The sequence below is a fragment of the Scatophagus argus genome, chromosome 23, assembly GCF_020382885.2.
Source record: "Scatophagus argus isolate fScaArg1 chromosome 23, fScaArg1.pri, whole genome shotgun sequence".
Classification (NCBI taxonomy): domain Eukaryota; kingdom Metazoa; phylum Chordata; class Actinopteri; family Scatophagidae; genus Scatophagus; species Scatophagus argus.
The window spans coordinates 361,162-383,853 of record NC_058515.1 but is presented as its reverse complement, the minus strand read 5'-3'; the positions used below and the strand labels follow the sequence as shown (position 1 = coordinate 383,853).

Genomic DNA, 22,692 nt, shown 5'->3' with positions numbered 1-22,692 from the left:
TAAATTTCAAACGGGTTAAAATTAAATAAGGTTGCAAAAGCATGCATCATTCATCAGCGGGGTTAACGGTGTTTTGTTGCCCATGGACGCAAATTTAGTGAGGGTTACTTCGTGGGTGCTGCGTTTCGTTCGATTGCACAGCCCAGTAAACACCCAACCCGTAAACACTTAGTCCGCTGTTTAAACCTAAAACCTCACTTGATATGCACCTTGGCGATCGTTTACCATCTGGAGCAAAGTTTGAACTACTATTCAAATCTAATACTGTATTTCACACCGTAAATAGGTGGATATTTAATGCAGTTTAATCGGTATCGATCCAAGCAATGCGCCTTTAATCTGTTAAAAGGGCGAGTTTAATCATTTCAGGAAACAGATGATACAACAAAATCTTCGCAGACACAGGCTTATGTATGTGATATTAAATAAAAACACAGATAGAATAAAAGTAAGGCTACTTCAACACGAACAAGCAAATGCAACTTTATCCATAGACGGTGAGATAAAATATTGTGTCTTGTGGAATCCGACCTTTTATTTCCCTCTTTTTAAAAACACACTATCCGAAAATTAAAACGATTAAACACTAGGTTGTATTTTAAAAACAAGACGAAAGTCGAGTTAACCTTCAACGGCTGTAAGCAAACACATTACAGCAAAGACTCGTGATATCCAGGCGGGCGGGATCTGAAGAATAGCTCGTTCAAAAATCACAATAAACCCTTTTTACTTCAGAAAAATCCACCAGATACAAATGTTACCTCTAAGCCCTCTGAAATGGACTGGGGAAGGTGGGTGCGAATGTATGCTTTTCCAACGGTGATCCATGCGGCACGGCAGCGGAGTAGCACGGCATTTCAGCCACGTTTCAAACTTTTCACGGTTCCATCCTCAACATCAAAATCCTCAATATCCAGTCGGCACTCAGCTTGTTCAGCCCTTCGCTCACGGGAGAAAATCTGTTTGATGATATATGCCTTAATGTTCCCCACAGGAGGTGGCAAAGTTCGCTTTCACAGCATCGGAGAAACCGTCCGCATGAAGTAAAACGCTAGCTGGACGTGCACCAAAATCAATGGGTGCACCAAAATCAATGGGGACACGATGACATAGCCATTGTAGCACTGGTCCTCAAAGGTTCTGCTGAAGAGCAGGGTGTCATCTAAATAGGGGATACAGATATCATCTCTCAGCCCTTCCAAACAATCCTCCATACAGCGCTGGAAGGTAGCTGGAGCGTTCATAAGACCGAAAGGAATTCTGATCCACTCATACAGACCTCATGGTGTCACAAAAGCAGTCAGAGATCTGCTCTCCCTTGCCATAAATCCCTGATGGTAAGCCTTCCCTTGATCTAAGAGAGAGAACCATGAGTTGCCTCCAAATCCAAGATGGCGGCGCGGGTGCACGCAGCTGCTCGAGGCTCTTGGCTTTTTGTGTTTTTATTCATGTTTTTGTTTGTGTTTTCATCACTGTTTTTATCACTCAAAGCCTTAATTCAGTATGGAAGGGCTGAATTGTGGGAATTGGGGAAAAATTATGGACTGTTTGCACCCCCAAAGCTGGATTTTATCCCACCAGAGCTGCAGCGGGTCACTCGTCAACAAACAGGACGAGATTCGAATGAGGATCGTCTCACGTATGTGTTGCGATCTTCACCAAGACCTGGGTGGATAAAAACATCCCCGATGCAGCGGTGGAGCTAGCAGAGCGCTCGCTGTTCCGTGCTGACAGCACTGCGGCTTCAGGCAAGACCCAAGGCGGAGGTTTGGCGCTGTACATTCACAACTCGTGGTGTACAGCAACGACCATAATAGGAACTTTCTGTTCCCCCGATTTGGAATATCTTGCAGTGAAGTGCAGACCGTTTAAACTGGTTAGAGAACTCAGCTCGGTCATGATCATAGCGACCTATATACCACCGAGGAGGCTTCCTCAGCCCTACAGGACTGCATTGAGCACACAGACTGGGGAGTGTTCAAAGCAGACGCTGACCTGGAGGAATACACGTCAGCTGTGTTGTCCTATGTTCACTTCTGTACTGATGCTGTCCTACCTACAAAGACAATCACAGTTTTTCCTAATCAAAAACCATGGGTGGACGGCACAGTGTGGAACCTGCTAAAAGCCCGGGATGCAGCCTATAGGTCAGGAGATAGGCTGGCTTACAGCAGGGTCCGGAAAGAACTGAAAAAGGGCATCCAGCTGGCAAAACACAGGTACAAGCAGCACATTGAGGAGCACTTCAATGACAACAATCCACGTAACATGTGGAAAGGCATCAGGACCATCACGGACTACAAGCGCAACGACCAGCAGGTCAGCCATGACCCGACCCTATCTGACACCTTGAACAGCTTCTTCGCACGCTTCGACTCTCCGAGCAGCAGAAGAACTGCACACCTTCCTCAGCCAGATGTGCAGCAGCAGCCTCTTGTCCTGCAGCTGCATCAAGTGACCTCCGCTTTAAGGAGGATTAACATCAACAAGGCTGCAGGTCCAGATAAGGTGTCAGGACGCACACTGAAGTCATGCGCTGACCAACTGGCAGAAGTCTTTCTGGACATCTTCAACCTGTCCATGCAGCTGTCCACGGTCCCTGTGTGCCTGAAGTCCTCCATCATTGTGCCTGTGCCCAAGAAATCAACCATCACCATCACCTCAACGACTACCGACCTGTCGCTCTGACCCCGGTTATTATGAAGTGCTTCGAAAGGATCATCCTGAGATACATCAAGGACGCCATCCCTGTTGGCCTGGACAGTTTGCAGTTTGCCTACAGGGAGAACAGTTCCACAGAGGATGTTGTCTCATTAGCACTTCACATGGCCCTGACTCACCTGCAGCATCCTAACACCTATGTTAGGATGCTATTTGTGGACTTCAGCTCGGCTTTCAACACCATCCCCTCGGATATGCTGGCCCTGAAGCTCCACAACCTGGGTTTGTCAGATTCACTCTGCTTGTGGATCAGGGACTTCCTCACCAACAGGCCCCAGGTGGTCAGGATAGGGGAGTCTACATCTGCCCCTCTGATCCTCAACACTGGCACGCCGCAGGGTTGTGTACTCAGCCCTGCCTTATTCACCCTCTACACACACAACTGCTCTGCTATCCACCCCACAAACATGGTCGCTAAGTTTGCGGACAACACCACTGTGGTGGGTCTAATATCTAACAATGATGAGACCCACTACAGAGATGAGGTCCAGAACTTGACACAGTGGTGTTCCAGGAACAGCCTCATCCTGAACATCAGCCAGACCAAGGAGGTCATAGTGGACTGCAGGAGGTCCAGGAAGACAGATCACGCTCCTGTCTGTATACTTGGAGGCGGTTGAACGGGTGGACAGCATTAAGTTCCTGGACATCCACATTTCCTCTGACCTCTCCTGGTCAGTGAACACCTCACTCCTGGTGAAAAAGGCCCAACAGCGGCTCTTCTTTCTCAGGAAGTTGAAACGGACAGCTGCTTCTGAACTTTTACAGGGCCACAATTGAAAGCATCCTGTGTCTCAGTGTGACTGTGTGGTATGGCAGTTACACAGCACAGGACAGGAAGGACTTAGCCCGGGTGGTGAGGACAGCACAGGTGATTGTGGGCTACAGTCTACCAGATCTGGACTCAGTTTACACTGCCCGAGTCCAGAAGAAGGCAAGACGCATTACCACAGGCCCCACCCACCCGGGCAACGAACTGTTTGTACCGCTTCCATCAGGAAAGCGGTACAGGAACATTAAAACTAGCATGAACAGACGCAGGGACAGCTTCTTCCCCAGAGCTGTAAAAGCAATAACCCCCCTACAGTGAAACACTCACGTCCCACCCCCCTACAGGACTTCACACATACACCCTCCCCCGTCTAGCCGCATACACACAAACAGCATACCATAGACTGACACTAAGTGCACTTTATTTTCTGCACAAAATTTTGTTATGCTTGCATAATGACAATAAAGACTCTTGAATCTTGAATCTAAGCCATCCATTATATCTTGCACCCTGGGGATAGGCTGACGGTCCAGGAGTGTCTTTTTGCCAATGCACAGTCATAGACTGCCATCTTTTTTCCAGACACACACAACTGGTGAAGCATAAGGGGAGTACAATTCCTCTACCCAACCGTGAGCGATGAGTCTTTCATTTCCTGGTACAGTGGCTTTGGCACAGAGATATGTGCTTCAGGCTCAGTGTCTCTTAGAGATATACTAAGTTGTAATTTTTCTATGCGCCCGATATATCATCTGTTCTTGAAAAGGAGGCAGACTCCTCTCTTAACATTTGGCAAACTATCTCCTGCTCTGGCTCACTGAGGTGACCCAGATCTACAGGTGGGTCCCAAATGTTATCGCTAGTTTGAGCCTCTTCAGCAGTGATGTGATTTGTTGCGACTGACGGTGGTGGGCGAGATCTCTCTAACATAGAGGCAGGGTGGACTGCCAGACTTGACAGTCCCCATAGCAGTTCTCCCTGCTAACACTATGTCGTGATCTGTTGGGTTCTGCACACTTACTATAATAGATGGTGTTGAGATCTCTGGCCATGCGCTCTGGAGACAGCGTCCTACATGTAACCCATAAAGCCTGAATTAGAGTGACTAACCATTTATGACTAGGTGTACATCATGGGTGGGGTCACCCATGATGTACACCTAGTCATAAATTCCTGAATTCAAACTCAGAACCGGCACGGACATTGGCTGCGTGCCAGCCATCTCCACGGGGGTCCGAGGTGACGTCACTCAGGTAATAAAAGTTCACTGCGACCATCAGACCCCGCTCTTTCACGTGCGTGCTGTGACAGTGAGAGCTATTCCAGGCTCTCCAGGTGTCCAGACCGCCAAAAGGGAGCAACAATCAGACATTTGATTATCATCATCTTAGATCCCGGGTCACAGTTCTGCAACTCGCAGGCCGAGAAACAGACTGCTGTATTTTTTCTGTAACTTTCCTTTTTTTCTCTCACCGACGTGGATCGCTGGGCAATCAGTTGATCGCATGTTAACGAGCCGCGCGCCGACTTTGTTAAGGACGAAACAAAGTTTGTTAACTTCTTCACCGGGGATTTTCTCCACTGCCGCCGAGAGATCAATACTCTGCATCATCTGACATAACGGACGGCCAGTTTACTGACTCCGCTATTGTGTGGTGATACGCGAGACTCTAAAGAATTGGAGTGGATTCTTTTATTGGGTTGTGTTTCTTGTATTTTCATTTCTATCTTTCTTTCTCACACTCTTCTGAATGGTGAGGTGAAAGTCCGAGCACGCGATCACGAACCGTAACCAAGGGGTACGTGGCGCCCAAAGGCTTTCGCCCATTGTTCTCTTCTGTGACCACATATCATGTGGGTTATCACCAACTTGGCTCTGAATAATATGGCCGGCGTGTTCTTGTGTAGCCATTTGGGTTTGGCTGAGTCGTCACTTGTGCGTTCATGTGCTGCTTTATTTGCTGAGAGACCCTTTATGTTTTTGTTCATTTTGTGTGCTGATTCCCCCTGATGTAGTCCTCCACCATTTTGGTTGTAGTTTCTCCACTCATGTGGCCATCCGCCATCTTCATTGTAGTCAGACTTGTTGTTAGCTGCTATCTTGTTAGCCGCCCTCTTGTTTGTTTTTAGCCGCTAGCTTGTTAGCCGCCATCTCGCTATCCTGCTAGCCGCCATCTTGTTTGTTTTTAGCCGTTAGCTTGTTAGCGGCTATCTCGCTAGCTTGTTAGCCTCCATCTTGTTTGTTGTCATCTCTCTCTCTCTCAAACACACACCCATATACACACACACACACACACACACACACACACACACACACTCCTGTATATATGCACACCTATGTATAGATATACTCTTGCTGCTGTACCTGTGTTATCCTTAGTTAATAGTCAATGTGTGTTGATAAAACTTCGATTTTAGTGTTTATTACAAAGTGATACTTATCTATGGATGGTTGTTGCTAGTTAATAAATCCTGTTATAGTTTAACTTGTCGTTGTCTGTGATTATTGTGAATGTACTTTTGTCACTATTCCTCACCCACTATTGTCACTTGGGAGCCTGTGTCCCACAAAGCTTGGACCCTTTGACCTTGGATGAAACAACTAGGTGTTTCTCTCCTACCAATGGAACCCTCTTTGCCCTTTTTTCTCCTTTTGATGTAGCGCTAGCCCATGAGGGGGATTTACAGTGTTTTTTGTGTTCAGCCCAATTATCAACTTGACATGGTCTGGAACAATAAAGCACATTCTTACAGGATGCACACTGTTTTAGCATTACCCTTCTCCCCTCTGTCCACAGCGTGCACATTGCTGGGACCCTGGTGTGTGAGTGGTCACTCCATGTCCCGTGTGAGTGACTTTCCTCCATTTAAAAGCCCATCTCCAAACTGTCTCTGTGCCCTTACTCGACATCCCGCGAGGAAATGCTTGCTGCTGCCACACCCTGAAACAGTGTGTGCAATAATCTTCAGCTCCACTCTGACAGCCAAAATATCTCCTCATTCATCCACGACTTGAGAGGGGGAAGCTGTGTTGAGGAACCAATCTCTGCTGGTAATGGGCAGTTCCACCTCGGTGTCTAGGGCCTGCATTGAACCAGTAGTTCTGCAACAAGTCCTGCATCTGCTGACCTGAGAATTGCAGTCCTGATGTGCCATCAGCACCCCCTGCTGGTGGTTGTGGTCTATGGTCAGCTGGTGGTGCTCCCGTGAGGTTTCTTTAATTCAATTTTCAATAAAATTTTATTTATATAGCACCTTTTACAATTCAAATTGTCTCTAGGTGCTTTACAGAAACCTAAATCCCTGCACCTCAGAAGTCAACTGTGTATAGAGATTGGTTGCACTTTTCTCCTGAAAATGTGAACGGAGGATTCGTCTCAGTGTTTGTAAGGTCAGGTTCACTTTGCCCTCCAAGTAGCTGCGAAGCTGCATACCAGGCGCTATGGCTCTAATCACTGCATCCACAATCTCCAGTTCTGGAAACCCCTTGCTAAGACCATGTTCAATTTGCTGCACTAAACTTGAAAAAGTCAATTTGTCTTTTTGACTGGGCTCACCAATTTGTCCAACAATTTTAAAGTCTTTATGCCAGTGATAATATGGAGGGTTGTGGGCTGTGTGCTGTGTTACTTGTCTGTTGTAACCGTTGCTTTGGTGTCTCTTTTCTCCTCGTTACCTCTCTAGTTCTGTATGCTTGCTAACCAGAGCTACGAAGTTTTGATTTCCTTTAATAGTTTTCCTCCTCTTTATCTTGTTTTTTCTGCTGCTCCTCTGCTTGTTTTGATGCACTAGTATCACACATAGCCTGTAGCTTGTAGACTTTTTCTTGACGATTGAGTAAGTCAGCCATACCTTGATCCTCAAGGTCTGCTAGCTCTTCTCTCTGGAAGTAGCTTGAAATTAGCGTGATGAGAGCCGTTAACATGCTTGAAACTCGCTCCGGCTAGGCTCAGGTAGTCACACAGCAGCAAACAAAGTTCTCTTATAACTGCGAGTTGTAGTTTCTCTATCTCTGCAGACGCCATTCTTCTAGCAGAATGTGGGTATTGGCCGTTAGGTGGTACCGATCAATCCCCGCAGCAGTAGCTCTCCTGGTATGTAGCAATACCTCAGATCACTTGTGGCCGAAGACGGTTGGGGTTCCATGGCGGCCGACTCCTCACTTGCTCCCTTGCTCCGAATTGTTTTAAAAGGGATGCGTGAAGGCTGGGAACACCTCTTGTAGCTGTTTAACCGTGCTACACACAATCCCAGCAGTGCCTCTAAATGTTATGCCCTGATACCGGGGACAATAATAAAAAGAAAGGGAAGAACAACACAAGCATGACACGATAGCCTTCACTCCATGTATTCCACGTTCAGTAAGTGACATACATCAGACACACAGATGTGCCATGGGTTCACAGATGTCACCCATTGTGGCCAATCTCTACATGGAGGAGTTTGAAAGCAAAGCACTGAGCTCCTTCAGAGGAACAAAACCTAGCCACTGGTTTAGGTATGTGCATGACACCTGGTCCAAAATCAAAACCCGAGAATTAGAGGCCTTCACCGAATACATTCACTTCAGGATCCCCTTTCACTTCAGGATCTCCTACAGTTTGCCTACCAGCCCTGCCTTGGAGTGGATGATGCCATCATCTACCTGCTGAACAGGGTCTACACCCACCTGGACAAGCCGGCAAGCACTGTGAGAATCATGTTATTTGATTTCTTGAGTGTGCTTGACACCATCAGGCTGGCTCTGTTGGCTGAGAAGCTGACAGCGATGCAGGTGGATGCCCCACTGGTGTTCTGGATCGCAGACTATCTGACGGGCAGAGTGCAGTATGTACACCTGAAGTGCTGCTTGTCAGATGAAGTGATCAGCAACACTGGTGCTCCACAGGGGACCATCCTCTCTCCTTTCCTCTTCACTACCTACACTACAGACTTTAAGCACTGCACAGAGACCCGCCATCTTCAGAAATTTTCTGATGACTCAGCAGTGGTTGGGTGTATTACTGGGGGGGATGAGAGAGAGAGTACAGGATGGTAGTGGACAACTTTGTCACATGGAGCAGGAAAAACCACCTGACAAAGACCAAGTAACTGGTGGTGGACCTGAGGAGGACTAAGGCTCCAGTGACCCCTATCAACATCAATTCTCATTCTGACATCAACTCAGTGGACCATGACGTTAAATTCACCAGGGAGGATCCTAAGGGAAATAAATTCCCATTTCTGGACTTTATTGTGCTCATTGATGATGATGAAAACTTGAACACTGAGGTCTACCAGAAACCCATACACACAGACCAGTACCTACTTTTTGACTCCCACCACCCACTAGGAGAATCAACTAGGAGACATGGAAAAAGATACCAAACTTCAACCAGTGATGAACAGAACAGACAGAGAAATGTTGTTGTTCCCTACTTGGCAGGGTTGTCTGAGAAACACTTTAACACACTTGAAACCCAGTAATACCCTCAGACAAAGACTGGTCTACCCTAAAGACAAAACATCTACAGATAAACTAAACAACGTGGTATATTCAGCCAAATGCAGTGAGGAGGGCTCAGACCTTTACAAAGGGGAAACCAAACAATCACTCCACAGACGCACAGGAGAGTCAGTTCATCCGGACAAGACTCGACTGTATATCTGCATCTCAAGGATAAGGGACACACCTTTAAGGACTCAAATGTTCACATTTTGGACACAGAAGACTGATGGTTTGAGAGAGGTGTGAAAGAGGCCATCTATGTCCAAATAGAGCATCCATCCTTGAACAGAGGTGGTTGCTTACGACAACAACTTTCAGCCACTTGTAGTGCAGCTTTGAGATTCCTCCCTAGAAAAATGACTCATATGATGGCACAATTTGTCAATGACTCTCAAGACCACCCCCAAGGTGACAACCCCACTAGAGATTAAATAGCTGGAACTCCCTTTCATTCTCAGAACTGAAGAAGCCTTTTGATGATGTCCAGTTGCCTTCGTTAATAGCACTTCAATTATTATATAGTATTTACGGTATTATTGTCACATAAACAGATGTGAATAATATGACACTAAATTATGCAGATGAAAGGGTGTTTGTGTGTAGTATGCATGCACAGTGAAAACAAGATATACAGAAATATGCAGAAATACATACTGTTGTTGTAACTGGAATGTGCTGGAGTCACTCTTCCAGTTTGGGGGTCACAGCTCCCAGTGCCCCGATTACCACTGGCACCAGTGTTGCTTTTACTTACATCTTTTCTAGCTCCTCTTTTAGCCCTTGGTATTTTTCAAGCTTTTCATGTTCCTTCTTTTTGATGTTGATGTTGCTTGGGATCGCTACATCAATTACCCCTTCTTCTGTTGTTTGTCGACAACCACAATGCCTGGTTGGTTTGCCATCACCATTTTGTCAGTCTGAATCTAAAACCCCACAGGATTTTAACTGGATCATTCTCAACCACCTTGAGAGGTGTCTTCCATTCTGACCTTGGGACTTCCAGGATACTCAGTGCGCTCACTCCTCACACTTGTCTCAGGGGCAGCTGTGTTAGTAACATGCATTAATGGGACATAAACAGAGCTCCCTTGCTCGCTCGCTCTCTCTCTCTCTCTCTCTCTCTCTCTCTCTCTCTCTCTCTCTTGCTCTCTCTCAACCCAACCGGTCAAGGCAGATGACCGCCCATCTTGAGCCGGGGTCTGCTCCAAGGTTTCTGCCTTCTAAAAGGCAGTTTTTCCTCGCCACTGTCGCCAAGTGCTTGCTCAAGGGGGAATGTTGGGCTCTCTCTATTTACAATTTAATTAAAGAGTTTGGTCTAGACCTGCTCAAATTGGAAAGTGTCATGAGATAACTTTTGTTGTGAATTGGCGCTATATAAATAAACTGAATTGAATTGAAATTAAACCTATAGCAGCATAACTAGGGGCCAACCTAGGCCAGCCTTAACTATAAGCTTTATCATAAAGGAAAGTTTTAAGTCTACTCTTAAACATAGAGAGGGTGTCCGCCTCCCAGACCGAAACTGGAAGATGGCTCCACAGTAGAGGAGCTTGATAACTAAAGGCTCTGGTTCCCGATTGAGCTACTTTTGAAGACTCCAGGAACCACAAGTAATCCTTCATCTTGGGAATGTAAAGCTCTGGTGGGATAATAGTATACTATCAACTCTTTAAGACATGACAGTGCCTGGCTGTTCAGGGCTTCATATGTGAGGAGAAGAATTTTAAACTCTATCCCAGATTTTACAGGCAGCCAATGTAGAGAAGCCAGTACGGGAGACATATGGTCTCTAATGCTGGTTCTTGTGAGTAATCGTGCAGCAGCGTTCTGGATTAGCTAGAGAGTCTTTAGAGACTTATTGTGGTAACCTGATAAAATCCAGCCTGGAAGTAATAAATGTATGGAGTAATTGTTCTGCATCTTTCTGACTCACAATGTGCCTAATTTTTTGCAATATTACAGAGGTGAAAGAATGCAGTCTTTGATGGGGAGGGTGAATAGTATTGGCCTGAGGACAGAACTTTCGGGAACTCTGTGACTAACTTTTTGAGTATGGACGATGCATCATTAACATGAACAAATTGAGATCGATCTGATTAATAGGACTGAAACCAGCTTAGTGCAGTTCCTTTAATGCCAATTGAGGGTTCCAATTTGTGTAGTAAGATAGAGAGATCAGTGGTGTCAAATGCAGCACTAAGGTCTAACAGTACAAGGACAGAGATAAGTCGCTCGTCTGATGCCAATAGAAGGTCATTTGTGACTTTGACCAATGGCGTCTCTGTGCTATGATGAGCTCTAAAGTCAGATTGAAAATCCTCAGAAAAATATTTCTATGTAGAAAGTCATGTAGCTGACTGGCATTTCTCTCAAGGATCTTGGAGAGAAATGGATGTTTAGATATTGGTCTATAGTTGCTTAAAGCTCTGGGTCAAGTGTGTGCTTTTTAAGGAGAGATTTGACTTCAGCTGCTTTAAAGGACTGGGGTACATAGCCTGTTATTAGGGACAGATTGATCATGTCTAATAGAGAGGTGCTAAGAAAGGATAAAACTTCTTTGAGCAGCTTAGTTGGGATGGGGTCTAAGAGGCATGTTGTTGGTTTAGATGAAAATATGAGTGAATTTAGCTGATGACGGTCAATGGGAAAAAGCAGTCAAGATAATTATCTGGTTCTACTGCTGTTTCTAAGGCTCCAGTGTTTGAAGGTAGATCAGTACCAGCTGAGGTCAGTCGTTGAATTTTGTCTCTAATGTTTAAAATCTTGTCATTAAAAAAGGTCATAAAGTCATTACTGAGGGTTACAGGGATACAAGACTCAATAGCACTATGACTCTCTTTTAGCCTGACTACAGTGCCGAACATCTATGCTTCAATATGCAAACCTCAGTATTATACCACTGCGCTAGACTCTTTTGTTTTATGTGTTTGTTTTTAGTGGGGCAATAGAGACAGTTGTTGTCCTTAATGAACTTACAGCACTGTTCACAAAGTGGTCGATTTGAGAAGACTTTTCTTTGGTATTGTAATATTCTGCAGCACTGGAACATGATACTGAAGTATATGACAATAGAATTTATCACAGCACTGTCAGTGGTATGGTGGTATGTAGTCAAGTACTATAAACTCAAAAGTTTATAAAATGGTCAGATAAAAAAGAATTTTATTCAAATACTATTAAATATTCTATCTCAATGCCATATACCAAAGCAAGGTCTTGTGAGTTATTGTGTGATGGAGAGGGCTATTGTCATCCTGAACTGAAATTGGTCATTGGCAACAGGAAGTTTCCTTTTAACAGCTCTCTGAAAACAGAGGAAAAATGTTTTTAGAGGATTCTTATTTTGAAATGCTACATCAGAACTTCCTGTAACTTATTGTGTGACATTCGGGGGTGGGCTACTGTTATTCTGAAGTCAAATTTGTCAGTGGCAACAGGAAGTTTCCTTGAAATAGCACTCTGAATTCAGACAGAAAATTTGATGATATATAGGATTTTGGACAACCTTAGTTTTGAAAAGCTACATCAGAACTTCCTGAATTCAGAGAACAAATTTGATGAACATATTTGTATATTTATATTTATTCACATTAATTTTGTTTATATTATATTTATCTTGATTTATTTATTTATTTATTCATTCATGCATTATATTCATGTGATCATTTATTGATGAGTGATTGACTGCAAGGTAAAGTAAAGTAAAATATATATAAAATATAAAATAATAATAAAATAATATATAAAATATATAAAGTAAGTAAAAGTACTGGTTTGAGCACTCTGACTCTGACTGATGTATAATTGTATATGAGATTGTTATTAATGCTAAAGCATTACTGTGTAAACTGGATGTTAGTGTTGTTGCAGCTTGAAATGGAGCTGGTTTGAAGTACTTAATATATAGCTTTATGAACACCAGATAAATCCCAGGGGTCGTGTGATAATTACTGGGAGAGGAAAGAAGGAAATAACTAAATTCTGGTAGACAAATACATTTTCAGTTTCTGAAATTTCTTATTATTATTGGATCATTTAACTATTAATTAAAATGAAACCATGGGTGGAATATCACTGTTTTGTAGTGTTGTTCACAACTCATGGACTTCTGGCATGTGACCCAACTACACACTGCTTTTTGGAAGACATCAGGAGCCATACAGCCATAAATGTCGTGGAGTAGAAAGTCCAATAGTTGACTTGGAAATGAAGTGTTGGGAAAGTATAAAACAGCATAATAAGGAAATGCTCAAGTAAAGTACAAGTTCCTTAAAACTGTACTTCAGTACAGTACTTGTGTAAATGTACTGAACATTTAATTCAAAGCTCTTTAGTTGGAACTGAATTCAGATTTTCACCTCTAAAGCTTTCTCCTCCTCAATGTGGCAGCTTGGTGTAGCTTTAAGTGAGCCTTTACTGAAATGAGAGAAATATAAATATTGCCTGTTGTCCATGTTGTTATGATTTTTTGCCGTTTATTTTGCTTTGCATTCATGTATTACTATACAGCACGTCGACAGGCAGTAATCAGCTTCTGGTCATCCACACTACCTGGTGGCCTCTTGTTAATTAGAATTACAGCTCTTAAGGCTGTAATCAACAGACCTGTACATGTTGAGAGCCAACATAAATAACAACTCTTAAATTGTCATGTTTCTTATGACAAACATAACTGTGGGATCAGCACTGGGTCACAAACTTCAATCACTACTGACTGGTTAGAGCAAAATAATCTTTCTTCCATGCAGAAACTGGCTGACATTAACATGACTTCAGGCTGAATACTGAAGTGAAAACAAAATGACAAATCAGGCTGTTTGTAAGGTTTTCCTCAGAACTCAAGGCTTTTTGCTAGAATAATGTGACTTTACCATCTTATTGTGAATAAACGAGTGTCTTTTTCTTGGTTCCCAACAGGTCTGAGCTGAATGGACACTGGAATGCTACGAGTCTCTTCAGTTGTATTGCTTATGTGCGTTTTATTGGCTGGAGGTGATGAATCACGGGCCTTGTTAAGAGGGCTCATTTACATCTTGTTTCGCCTTATCTAACTTGAACAAGATCTGTATAAAGTACGTATTCCTTGCTTTGTTTTATAAGACTGACATTGTGAGAAATAGAAAAGCTAGTTTAATTATTAAGTTAATACTGCATTGGCTTTGCTAGTGCAGAAATCATTCACCCCTTAATCTTCTTAAATTCTGGAAATTCTTTATTTTTGATGTCAGATTCTGTAGGTTTTTTGTGATTACGCAATTTTATTTCATTTTTCAACTCATTATTAAATCATAATAATAATGGTGTATGATGATGATGACTATATTTAGCCAAATATCTGCACCAGTTAACATTTACCATGTCATACTTACCATGTCCTGTGTGTTGGATTGTATGCAGTGGAGGCTATACAGCTGTGGAGCTCCTAGAGATCTCTCATCATGCACTTGTCCTGCATATTGAGCACTATAGTCATTTGATTTTTGAACATGGTGTATCACATTAGAATCTTTCTATCTAATATCCACTCAAAGGCAGGTTCTGTTATATTGAGATAACATTTATCAATCAGTTATCACACAAAATTAAAACTACTTAATCCCTCTCCTTTCTCATCAGAATATAAGGATTTGATTTTAGTGTTCCAAGCTGTTCTGGTAGTTCAGTGTAGCAACAGGATGTTATTTTCTATAGTAGGCAGGGCAAAGACGAGCGTCTGGGATAACTCAACTGTGTGACATGCAGAATAATGGACTGTTTGACATATATTTCTGTCTGTCACTGTTTCTAAGTAATTATTTTAACACTGATGCATTGTTTTGTACTTTGTTTTAACTGTGGATCTGCTGGCCAGTCCATCCTTGTTTCATTTGAATTGACTGCTGGAAATCTGTCACTGTACTGTCTTTATGCTAGGAAACTAGAAAGTCCAGTCTAACCCAGTATCAAGCATTCTTTTATAATGACTGTAGTAAAATGATGTCTGTTTGCCAACCTATAGAGCCCTACTGTGAACCTGAAAATGTTGATTATCAAAAAGTTAGAAAGGATACAGGGTCCTTAGCATGTAGAAACTGCCTGATGCTAATTTGTGTAGCATAATTAGCATTACTTACCCTAATTACCTATATGGACAATATTTTAGTAAATGATTGATGTTGACTGCGATGGTGTTATAAGAGAATACCATATTTCTAGATGGATCATAGTGAGTTGAGGACTTATTAAGACATATTCATGGATTCAGGTGATGTATTGTATTAACAGGAATAAGGTGTGTGGTTTATATAGATATGTTATTGTTTTAATTTGAATTAGAAAAGTCAGTTGTCTGTTAGGGCTGTCAAATTTTCCTTACACAATTATCACAATTCACAATAATGATAATATTGTGATATCAATAGAAAAAAGGCTCTCAGTCAAATTCTTCTTCAACTTGTTTATTGTGTGTTTTGTCTCTTTTTTTGGTAATTAGTAACGCTCAACATATGAGTGTAGGGAGGCGGAGAGAGAGTCTGTAACCATAACTGTACAACAGTGTACAAATATAACAATTAAAATGAATAATGAAAAGGCAACCAGGAGAAATAATGAACAATAGATCTGCAAGGCCTAACATCTGCGCTGGATTATTTACATCATATTATCATATATGTATTAACACAATATCATTCATCATTTCATTTTTTAATGATGTGGTAATCATCAATAGCAGTATATTTCATCACTGTCTGCCCTCTGCTGTGAAAAGCTGTGAAATGTGATAATGTTGAAGATATTCTACATGGGTGTTGTCATTGTGTAGGATCCAAAAGTTGCTGCGTCACTGCCTGACTGCAGCTCATCTCTTTATTATGACAGTCACAAAGTCTAAATTAATTACGTTAAAGCAAATGCATGGATTAATATACCAAGCAAATAGATTCCTAACATGAGACCCAATCTAACAGATTCCATGCCAGTCCTTTCTGCTATCATTTCAACCCTAAATCTTGTACAAAAGAGATTATGCTGTCAAGTTTATTATAACATTTTTTTTGTTGTTTTTACTGTCAGCAGTAAATGAAATGAAATCAAATTCAAATTACTTCCAGTGATTGGGTTGGAGGCTAAAATTTAAGAGGCAGTAACACCCATCCCACCAAGACAAATAAAAGCAGAACTCCCCATCTGACTAGAAACCTACTGAGGATTTTTTTTCTGATTTGTGTGAATTGACCCTTTATACTGTATATTCTTTTGAAAGCCCAAACTGTATACTGACAGCAAAACATGAGGATTACCACATAGTATGGATATGCAATACAATTAAAAATAATACTTTGATGAAATGATACTTTGATAATAACATCTTTTCAATAGTATTTGTCAGTTTTCAGAATCAGAATCGTCTTTATTGCCATTGTAAGTGAAAAGGTTTCACATTACTAGGAATTTGTCTTGGTGATTGGTGCATACATAGAACGTAACAAGTAACATATAATAGTAGAATAAAATAAAATAAAATAGAGCAAGGTAAAACAACAAACAACAGACATAAAATAAGTAAAATAAATATGATTCTGGAGGTAGTCCAAAAGTGAGGTAGTGCAGGGTGGAAGTATAGTGCAGGTAGGTGAGGTAAACACTGCAAATGAACAGCAGGTGGCTAATGACATGAGCACCAGTTTAATGTGATGTGAGTCTTCCTAAACTATGTATATTTCTGAAAATCTACAAAATTCTATTGTTTAAATCTACTTGAATGTGCACTTTTCCTTTCAATCATATTTTATTGTTTTTGGTCCCACTGAAAGGGTCAAGTCTTCTGAATTATCAAACCATTGCCTTAGTTTTGGTTGCAGTCGCACTTTACAAGTCATATCGCAGCAGATTTTTGCATGTGAGTGGTGAATAACTTTAGTTTTTTTCACTTTTGTGCAATAGAAGAAAGTTTGTTATTTCTGTATAAGTGTAAATAGTTTTTGCACAGGTCTCAGGGAAGGCCTGATGTTCCGATGCGTCGTTGTGATCCCGGGACTTGTGTGATTTAAAGCCTCAGTCAGACAGGGAGGGGGTGAAGACAGACCATCCTGTTTCTTTTAAACCACGAGCTTTCTGGACAGATGGTAAATCAGGTGAAGGTGAAAGAAAGTCGAGTTTTCATGAAAAGAAAAAGTAAGAACATTGGACTTTTAAAATGAATGGACTTCAATATGGAATGAGAAGATGAATGTGTTGCAGGGACATGTGGTATCGGTGGACAAATTTTGTCCAAAGTGAAATGAATGTTCAAATAAACACTAGGTGTAAGATTGATGTACGTTGCTAGTGAATTTGAGCAGTGTCAGTACAAAATTGAGTCACAAATACCGCAAGAGATGTTTCATCAGATGCTGATGTTTGTGCATTGTGTAAATGTAATAAATATGAAACCCTTTTGCAGACTTCTCGTGTATGTTTTTCACTTCTTCATGTTAATACATCACCAACAGAATGAAACACAGCCACATGTGGCTGAAGTCAAACTTCACTGGAATTTTTCACGCTTTGTGTTTAGGTTATGCTTTGTCTTTTGGTTTTTAGTCCATTTGCCTTGTTTCATGTTTGTCTTGTCATGTGTTTCCATGTATTATGTTCAAGGTTTTTGTCATGTCCTGTTTTATTTTGAAAGTGTCACTTCCCCTGTGTGTCTCTTTTTCATGTAGCTTTGCTTTTGGTTATCCTGTTTGCTCCGTAATGTGTTGCACCTGTGTCTTTTTGTCTTGTCTATTTAGTCCTCATCTTCCCTTTCACTCTTTGTCAGATTGTTTTGCTGGCTTCATGTTTTCAAGACAGGATTATCTTGTTTCTTCTTGCCATGATTTTTGCCACAGTTGCCACAGTTGTTGATCCCTTGCCACAGTAAGTGTGTGCCTGTTTTGAGTGTTTTTTGTTTATATTAAAGAATACTATTTCGGATTCCTGCCTCCCAGCCTTTTTGTGACTCTGCACCGGGGTTCAACCCTCTGCGTCAGCGACGCTTCTTGACAGAATTCTATTTAATACTAAAAGGAAGCCTTTGTCACTTTCCCCTGACCTTTAAGCTTTTTATATTTCCATTCCATGTTGTATAAAAGCAAAAAACAGTGTTTATACATTTTGTGCCCCACCTGATATCTAAGCAGGCCTAGTGGGGTATGTGGATCTGTAACTGTACTGCTTCGCCCCTTCAGCATTGAACCTTTGGAGTGGATGGGAGAGTTAAGCTTAAGTTTTTTCGGATGTGAGATACATTTTTGGAAGAATCAGTATGAATCTGTCAAAGAGAAACAAATTTTGTCATATAACTTCCTAGGCTGGACTGGGCTCTTTAAACAGCTAATACATATTTAAATTAGTTTAAAATAATTCACTTCTTTCTAAAAGTAGATGAGTGGGCTAATATGAATCATATGGTTGTCAATTATAAATGGACCTATGATGTTTAACTTAGCATAAAGACTGTAAGCAGGTCGTCTAAGCCAACTAATTAAAAACTGCTTGCTAGAATGTTTTGATTTAAACAATCAAGCTCTGTGATGTCTTGCATTGTGATGATTAACAGTTGGGGTGATTAACAAGAAATAGATAAACCCCTAAAACCACAAGGTTTTGTTGTTGTTTTTTTGTTGTTTGTTTGTTTGGTTGGTTGTTTGTTTTCAGAACCATGCTAGCTGTTTTGTCCTGTTTCCAGTCATGAGGATAAGACATTTATTAGCTGATCTGAAAATGAAGGGAACCCTCACTGTAGCCAGGCTGACTAAGAGTCACAGCTCTGTTGAACCTTGTATTCCTGCAGCTTTTAGTAGTGAAGACTTCATGAGTTTCTTCACCAATAAAATCAATAACATTAGAGAAAAAATCAATAAAGATCTTCCCAGAATAGTTGATATAGTGCCATCTCTAGAAACCTCTTTTAATCCTTCTCCATCTCTGGACAGCTTCCTGCCCATAGACCTCCTCGAGCTGACCTCCAGCATTAACAAGTCTAACCCAACTACATGTCTCTTAGACCCTATCCCAACTAAGCTCCTCAAGGACGTCTTTCCCTTGATTGGCATTTCCTTCTTAGATCAGATCAACTTGTCTTTAACAACAGGTTATGTACCACAGGCGTTTAAAGCCGCTGTTATTAGACCTTTGCTTAAAAAACCTTCACTTGACCCAGACATCTTAGCAAACTATAGGCCGATATCCAACCTCCCATTTTTATCTAAAATACTTGAAAGAGTGGTTGCAAATCAGTTAATTGATCACCTACACAGGAACAGTCTCTTTGAAATGTTTCAGTCTGACAGACCGCGGGCTTGTCTCCATACCTGTTCTACTGGATGTCAGTGCTGCTTTCGATTAGATTAGATTAGATTCAACTTTATTGTCATCACACTCTGTACAAGTACAATGCAACAAAACGCAGTTTGGCATCTAACCAGAAGTAAGTGCCAGGTATACAATAATTTATGTGTCTATGCTACAGGTATATTATAAACATGATATACAGATTGTTGTCATATATACAGGGTTTCTAAGTACTATGAACATCCTATACAGATGGATATGTGCTTTAATGTGTATCCAGTGTAGGCGGAAACTATAACACAATTTACAAATGATATTTACAGATGTTAAATTAAGCTATAAATCACTAGTGCAATGGACAGTATAGTGTATACAGCGATAGGCAGTAGGCTAACTATATTAACAGTGAAGTAGCGGAACTAGTGCAACACTCAGTACGTAGTACTCAGTTAGGATAGGGTGGTGTAGTGGAGTGTGGTGTAGGGTGAGGGTGTTAGTAGGGGGCTGAGTTCAGTAGGGAGACAGCCCTGGGGAAGAAGCTGTTGCTCAGCCGGCTGGTCCTGGCCTTGAGGCTCCTGAAGCGCCTGCCAGACGGCAAGAGTGCAAATAGACCACGAGCAGGGTGGGAGGAGTCCTTGAGGATGCTGCGAGGTCGATGCAGACAGTGTTTCCTCTGGATGTCTTCAAGGGCTGGAAGTGGAGTCCCTGTGATGCGCTGGACGGTTTTCACCACTCGTTGTAGCGCCTTGCGGTCTGCAACCGAGCAGTTCCCATACCATACTGTGACACAGCTGGTCAGGATGCTTTCAATTGCACAGCGGTAAAAGTTCACCAAGATGGCTGAAGACAGATGGTGTTTCTTCAGTGTCCTCAGGAAAAAGAGGCACTGGTGAGCCTTCTTCACAAGGCTGGAGGTGTTGGTTGTGAGATGTAGGTCCCCAGGAACTTGAACTTGACACGTTCAACCGTCATCCCATTGATGTGTATGGGGGCATGCGTGCCTCCTCTCTCCCTCCACAATGAGCTCCTTTGTCTTGCTGGTGTTAAGGAGCAGGTTATTGTCTGCACACCACGTGGCCAGGTGCTGTACCTCCTCCCTGTAGGCCAGGGGTGTCAAACTCAGTTGCACAGGGGGGCAAAACTCAAAGCACACCTTAGATCGCGGGCCGATCTAAAGTTAACACTTTGAACACATTTTTAAACATACAGAATAAAAACAGACAGGAATATCATTCCAAAATAAATAAAATAACTTAAAATCTCCTGTCAAAAGAAGTAAAAATACGAACATGCTACAAAAAAAAACTTTCTCACAAGAATGTTTGTAATAAGCTGAAAAGACTTGCAAGACATTATTGCTTGAGTAAATGGCATGATCTCACAGAGGACTTATTATGGCTCAATTAAAGTAGTTGGAATATAGTTTTATATACTGCTAGTGAACTACAATATTTATTATCACCATCAGGCATAGTTTCATTAACTTTCTTTGTAAAGCGCAGGCCTGGTGTTTGTCACCATATGAGCAAGTAGCAGATCAGGAGATTTTGTGCCTGACATATCAATGACATGTTACGGATAAACAGAAATAAGCAGAGGAAGAAAGCCAGGCATTCATTTTATTTTCAGAAAAACACCACCAACAGCAGTCTGAAAATGCCGTGAACACACCAACATCTGTCGGGTGATTGTACTGAAAGTGATGTTTGGTCGTCTCACGGCTGCTACCCAGGCCTTTCGGTGTCTCCTTGTTAGCTCACAGATCCGAGGTCCTTGGGTTTGCGTGCACGTAGGAAATGAGAAAAAAAACTCACCCGATCGTTTATTTTACCGAAGCGATCGTGTGAACGACTGTGGCAGTTAACGACACAGCATGTTGGCACCATGTTTTAACTTGTTGAAACAAAACAACAGAACACAAGAGCAGTATCATGCAAGCAGCAGGCGTAAACACACTTTTCAGTTGCCTGAAAAGCCCACAATGCACTGCGGTTTTCCCACTCGGATACATCACTCTTTCGAGCCCGGGGCGGCACAGATGAGCGTGTCGTGACCGTTTTCCGACAGGAGGGAGCAGTGCGCTAATTGCGCAAGTAGAGAAGTTGTTGTTGTGCTGAAAGTAATCGTAAAAGAGCAAGCTAGGCCAACAAAATCAACAGTCTCGGTTGTATAAGGCAACAGAGCTCGACTTGATTGACGCGGGAATGTTCCCAGGTAGCCAATAGTAAAGTAAGGCGGCAGTTGCGCTGCATTATGGGACCTGTAGTTCGTGTGTTATCAGCGCTTCATATTGGCGGGCCATTGGTCACAATAATAATAGATCTATATGAAATGAGCTTGTGGGCCGGATATAATTGTACGCCGGGCCGGATGTGGCCCGCGGGCCTTGAGTTTGACACATGTGCTGTAGGCTGTCTCATCGTCGTTGCTGATGAGGCCAATAACTGTGGTGTCATCAGCAAATTTGATGATGGAATTGGATCCATGTGCAGGCCTACAGTCATGGGTGAAGAGGGAGTAGAGGAATGGGCTCAGCACACAGCCCTGTGGTACGCCTTCGACACTGTAGATCACAACATTTTATTACACAGATTAGAACATGAGACTAGGATCACAGGGACTGCGCTACGCTGGTTCAAATCATATTTAACAGATTCCATTTTATTCACGTTAATGATGTTTCCTCTTCATATATAAGGGTTAACCTCGGTGTTCCACAAGGTTCAGTGCTTGGGCCGATCCTGTTCACCTTATACATGCTCCCTCTAGGAAATATTATTCAGAAACATGGCATAAACTTTCATTGTTAAGCTGATGATACAGCTGAATTTATCCTTAAAGCCTGAAGAAGCAGAGCATTTAGCCAGACTCCAGGCATGTATTGAGGACATAAAGGACTGGATGACCTCCAATTTTTTATTATTAAACTCAGACAAAACTGAGGTCATTGTTCTAGGCCCCAAACATCTTGGGAACTAGAATAGCTGATAATATTCTTTCTCTGGATGGCATTACTTTGGCCTCCAGTACGACTGCGAGGAACCTCGACGTTATCTTCAAACACGACGTGTCATTTATCCATCACATTAAACAGACCTCTAAGACCGCCTTCTTTCACCTCCGTAATATTGCTAAGATTAGGAGCGTCCTCTCTCAGAGTGATGCTGAAAAACTTGTCCATGCTTTCATTACTTCTAGGCTGGACTACTGCAACTCACTATAGTCAGGATTCTCCTACTTATAAAAAAGTCCCTAAATGGACTAGCCCCATCATACCTGCAGGATCTAATAGTCCCATATATTCCCAATAGACACAAATATGATTCACCAAGCAGTTCCCCCTCCTCTTTTTCCTCTTCTTCCTCTTCCATCCTCTCCCCTCGTCAGATTAACATACACTTCATTATTTTATGTC

At 42.1% G+C, this 22,692-nt stretch overlaps 1 protein-coding gene across 2 annotated transcripts in view; it reads left to right on the top strand.

Annotated features, from left to right (window-relative positions):
• Positions 1-17,397, top strand: part of c23h4orf54 (chromosome 23 C4orf54 homolog) — a 28,507-nt gene extending 11,110 nt beyond the window's left edge. Inside the window, exons 2-3 of one of the 2 annotated variants that reach the window (XR_006842326.1) lie at positions 13,899-14,053; positions 16,951-17,397. The gene's annotated coding sequence lies outside the window, so the exon portion shown is untranslated. Of the gene's footprint in view, positions 1-13,898; positions 16,465-16,950 lie in introns of those variants that run through there. The other variant, XM_046379816.1, reaches the window with a different exon arrangement.
• The last annotated feature ends 5,295 nt before the right edge of the window (positions 17,398-22,692 follow it).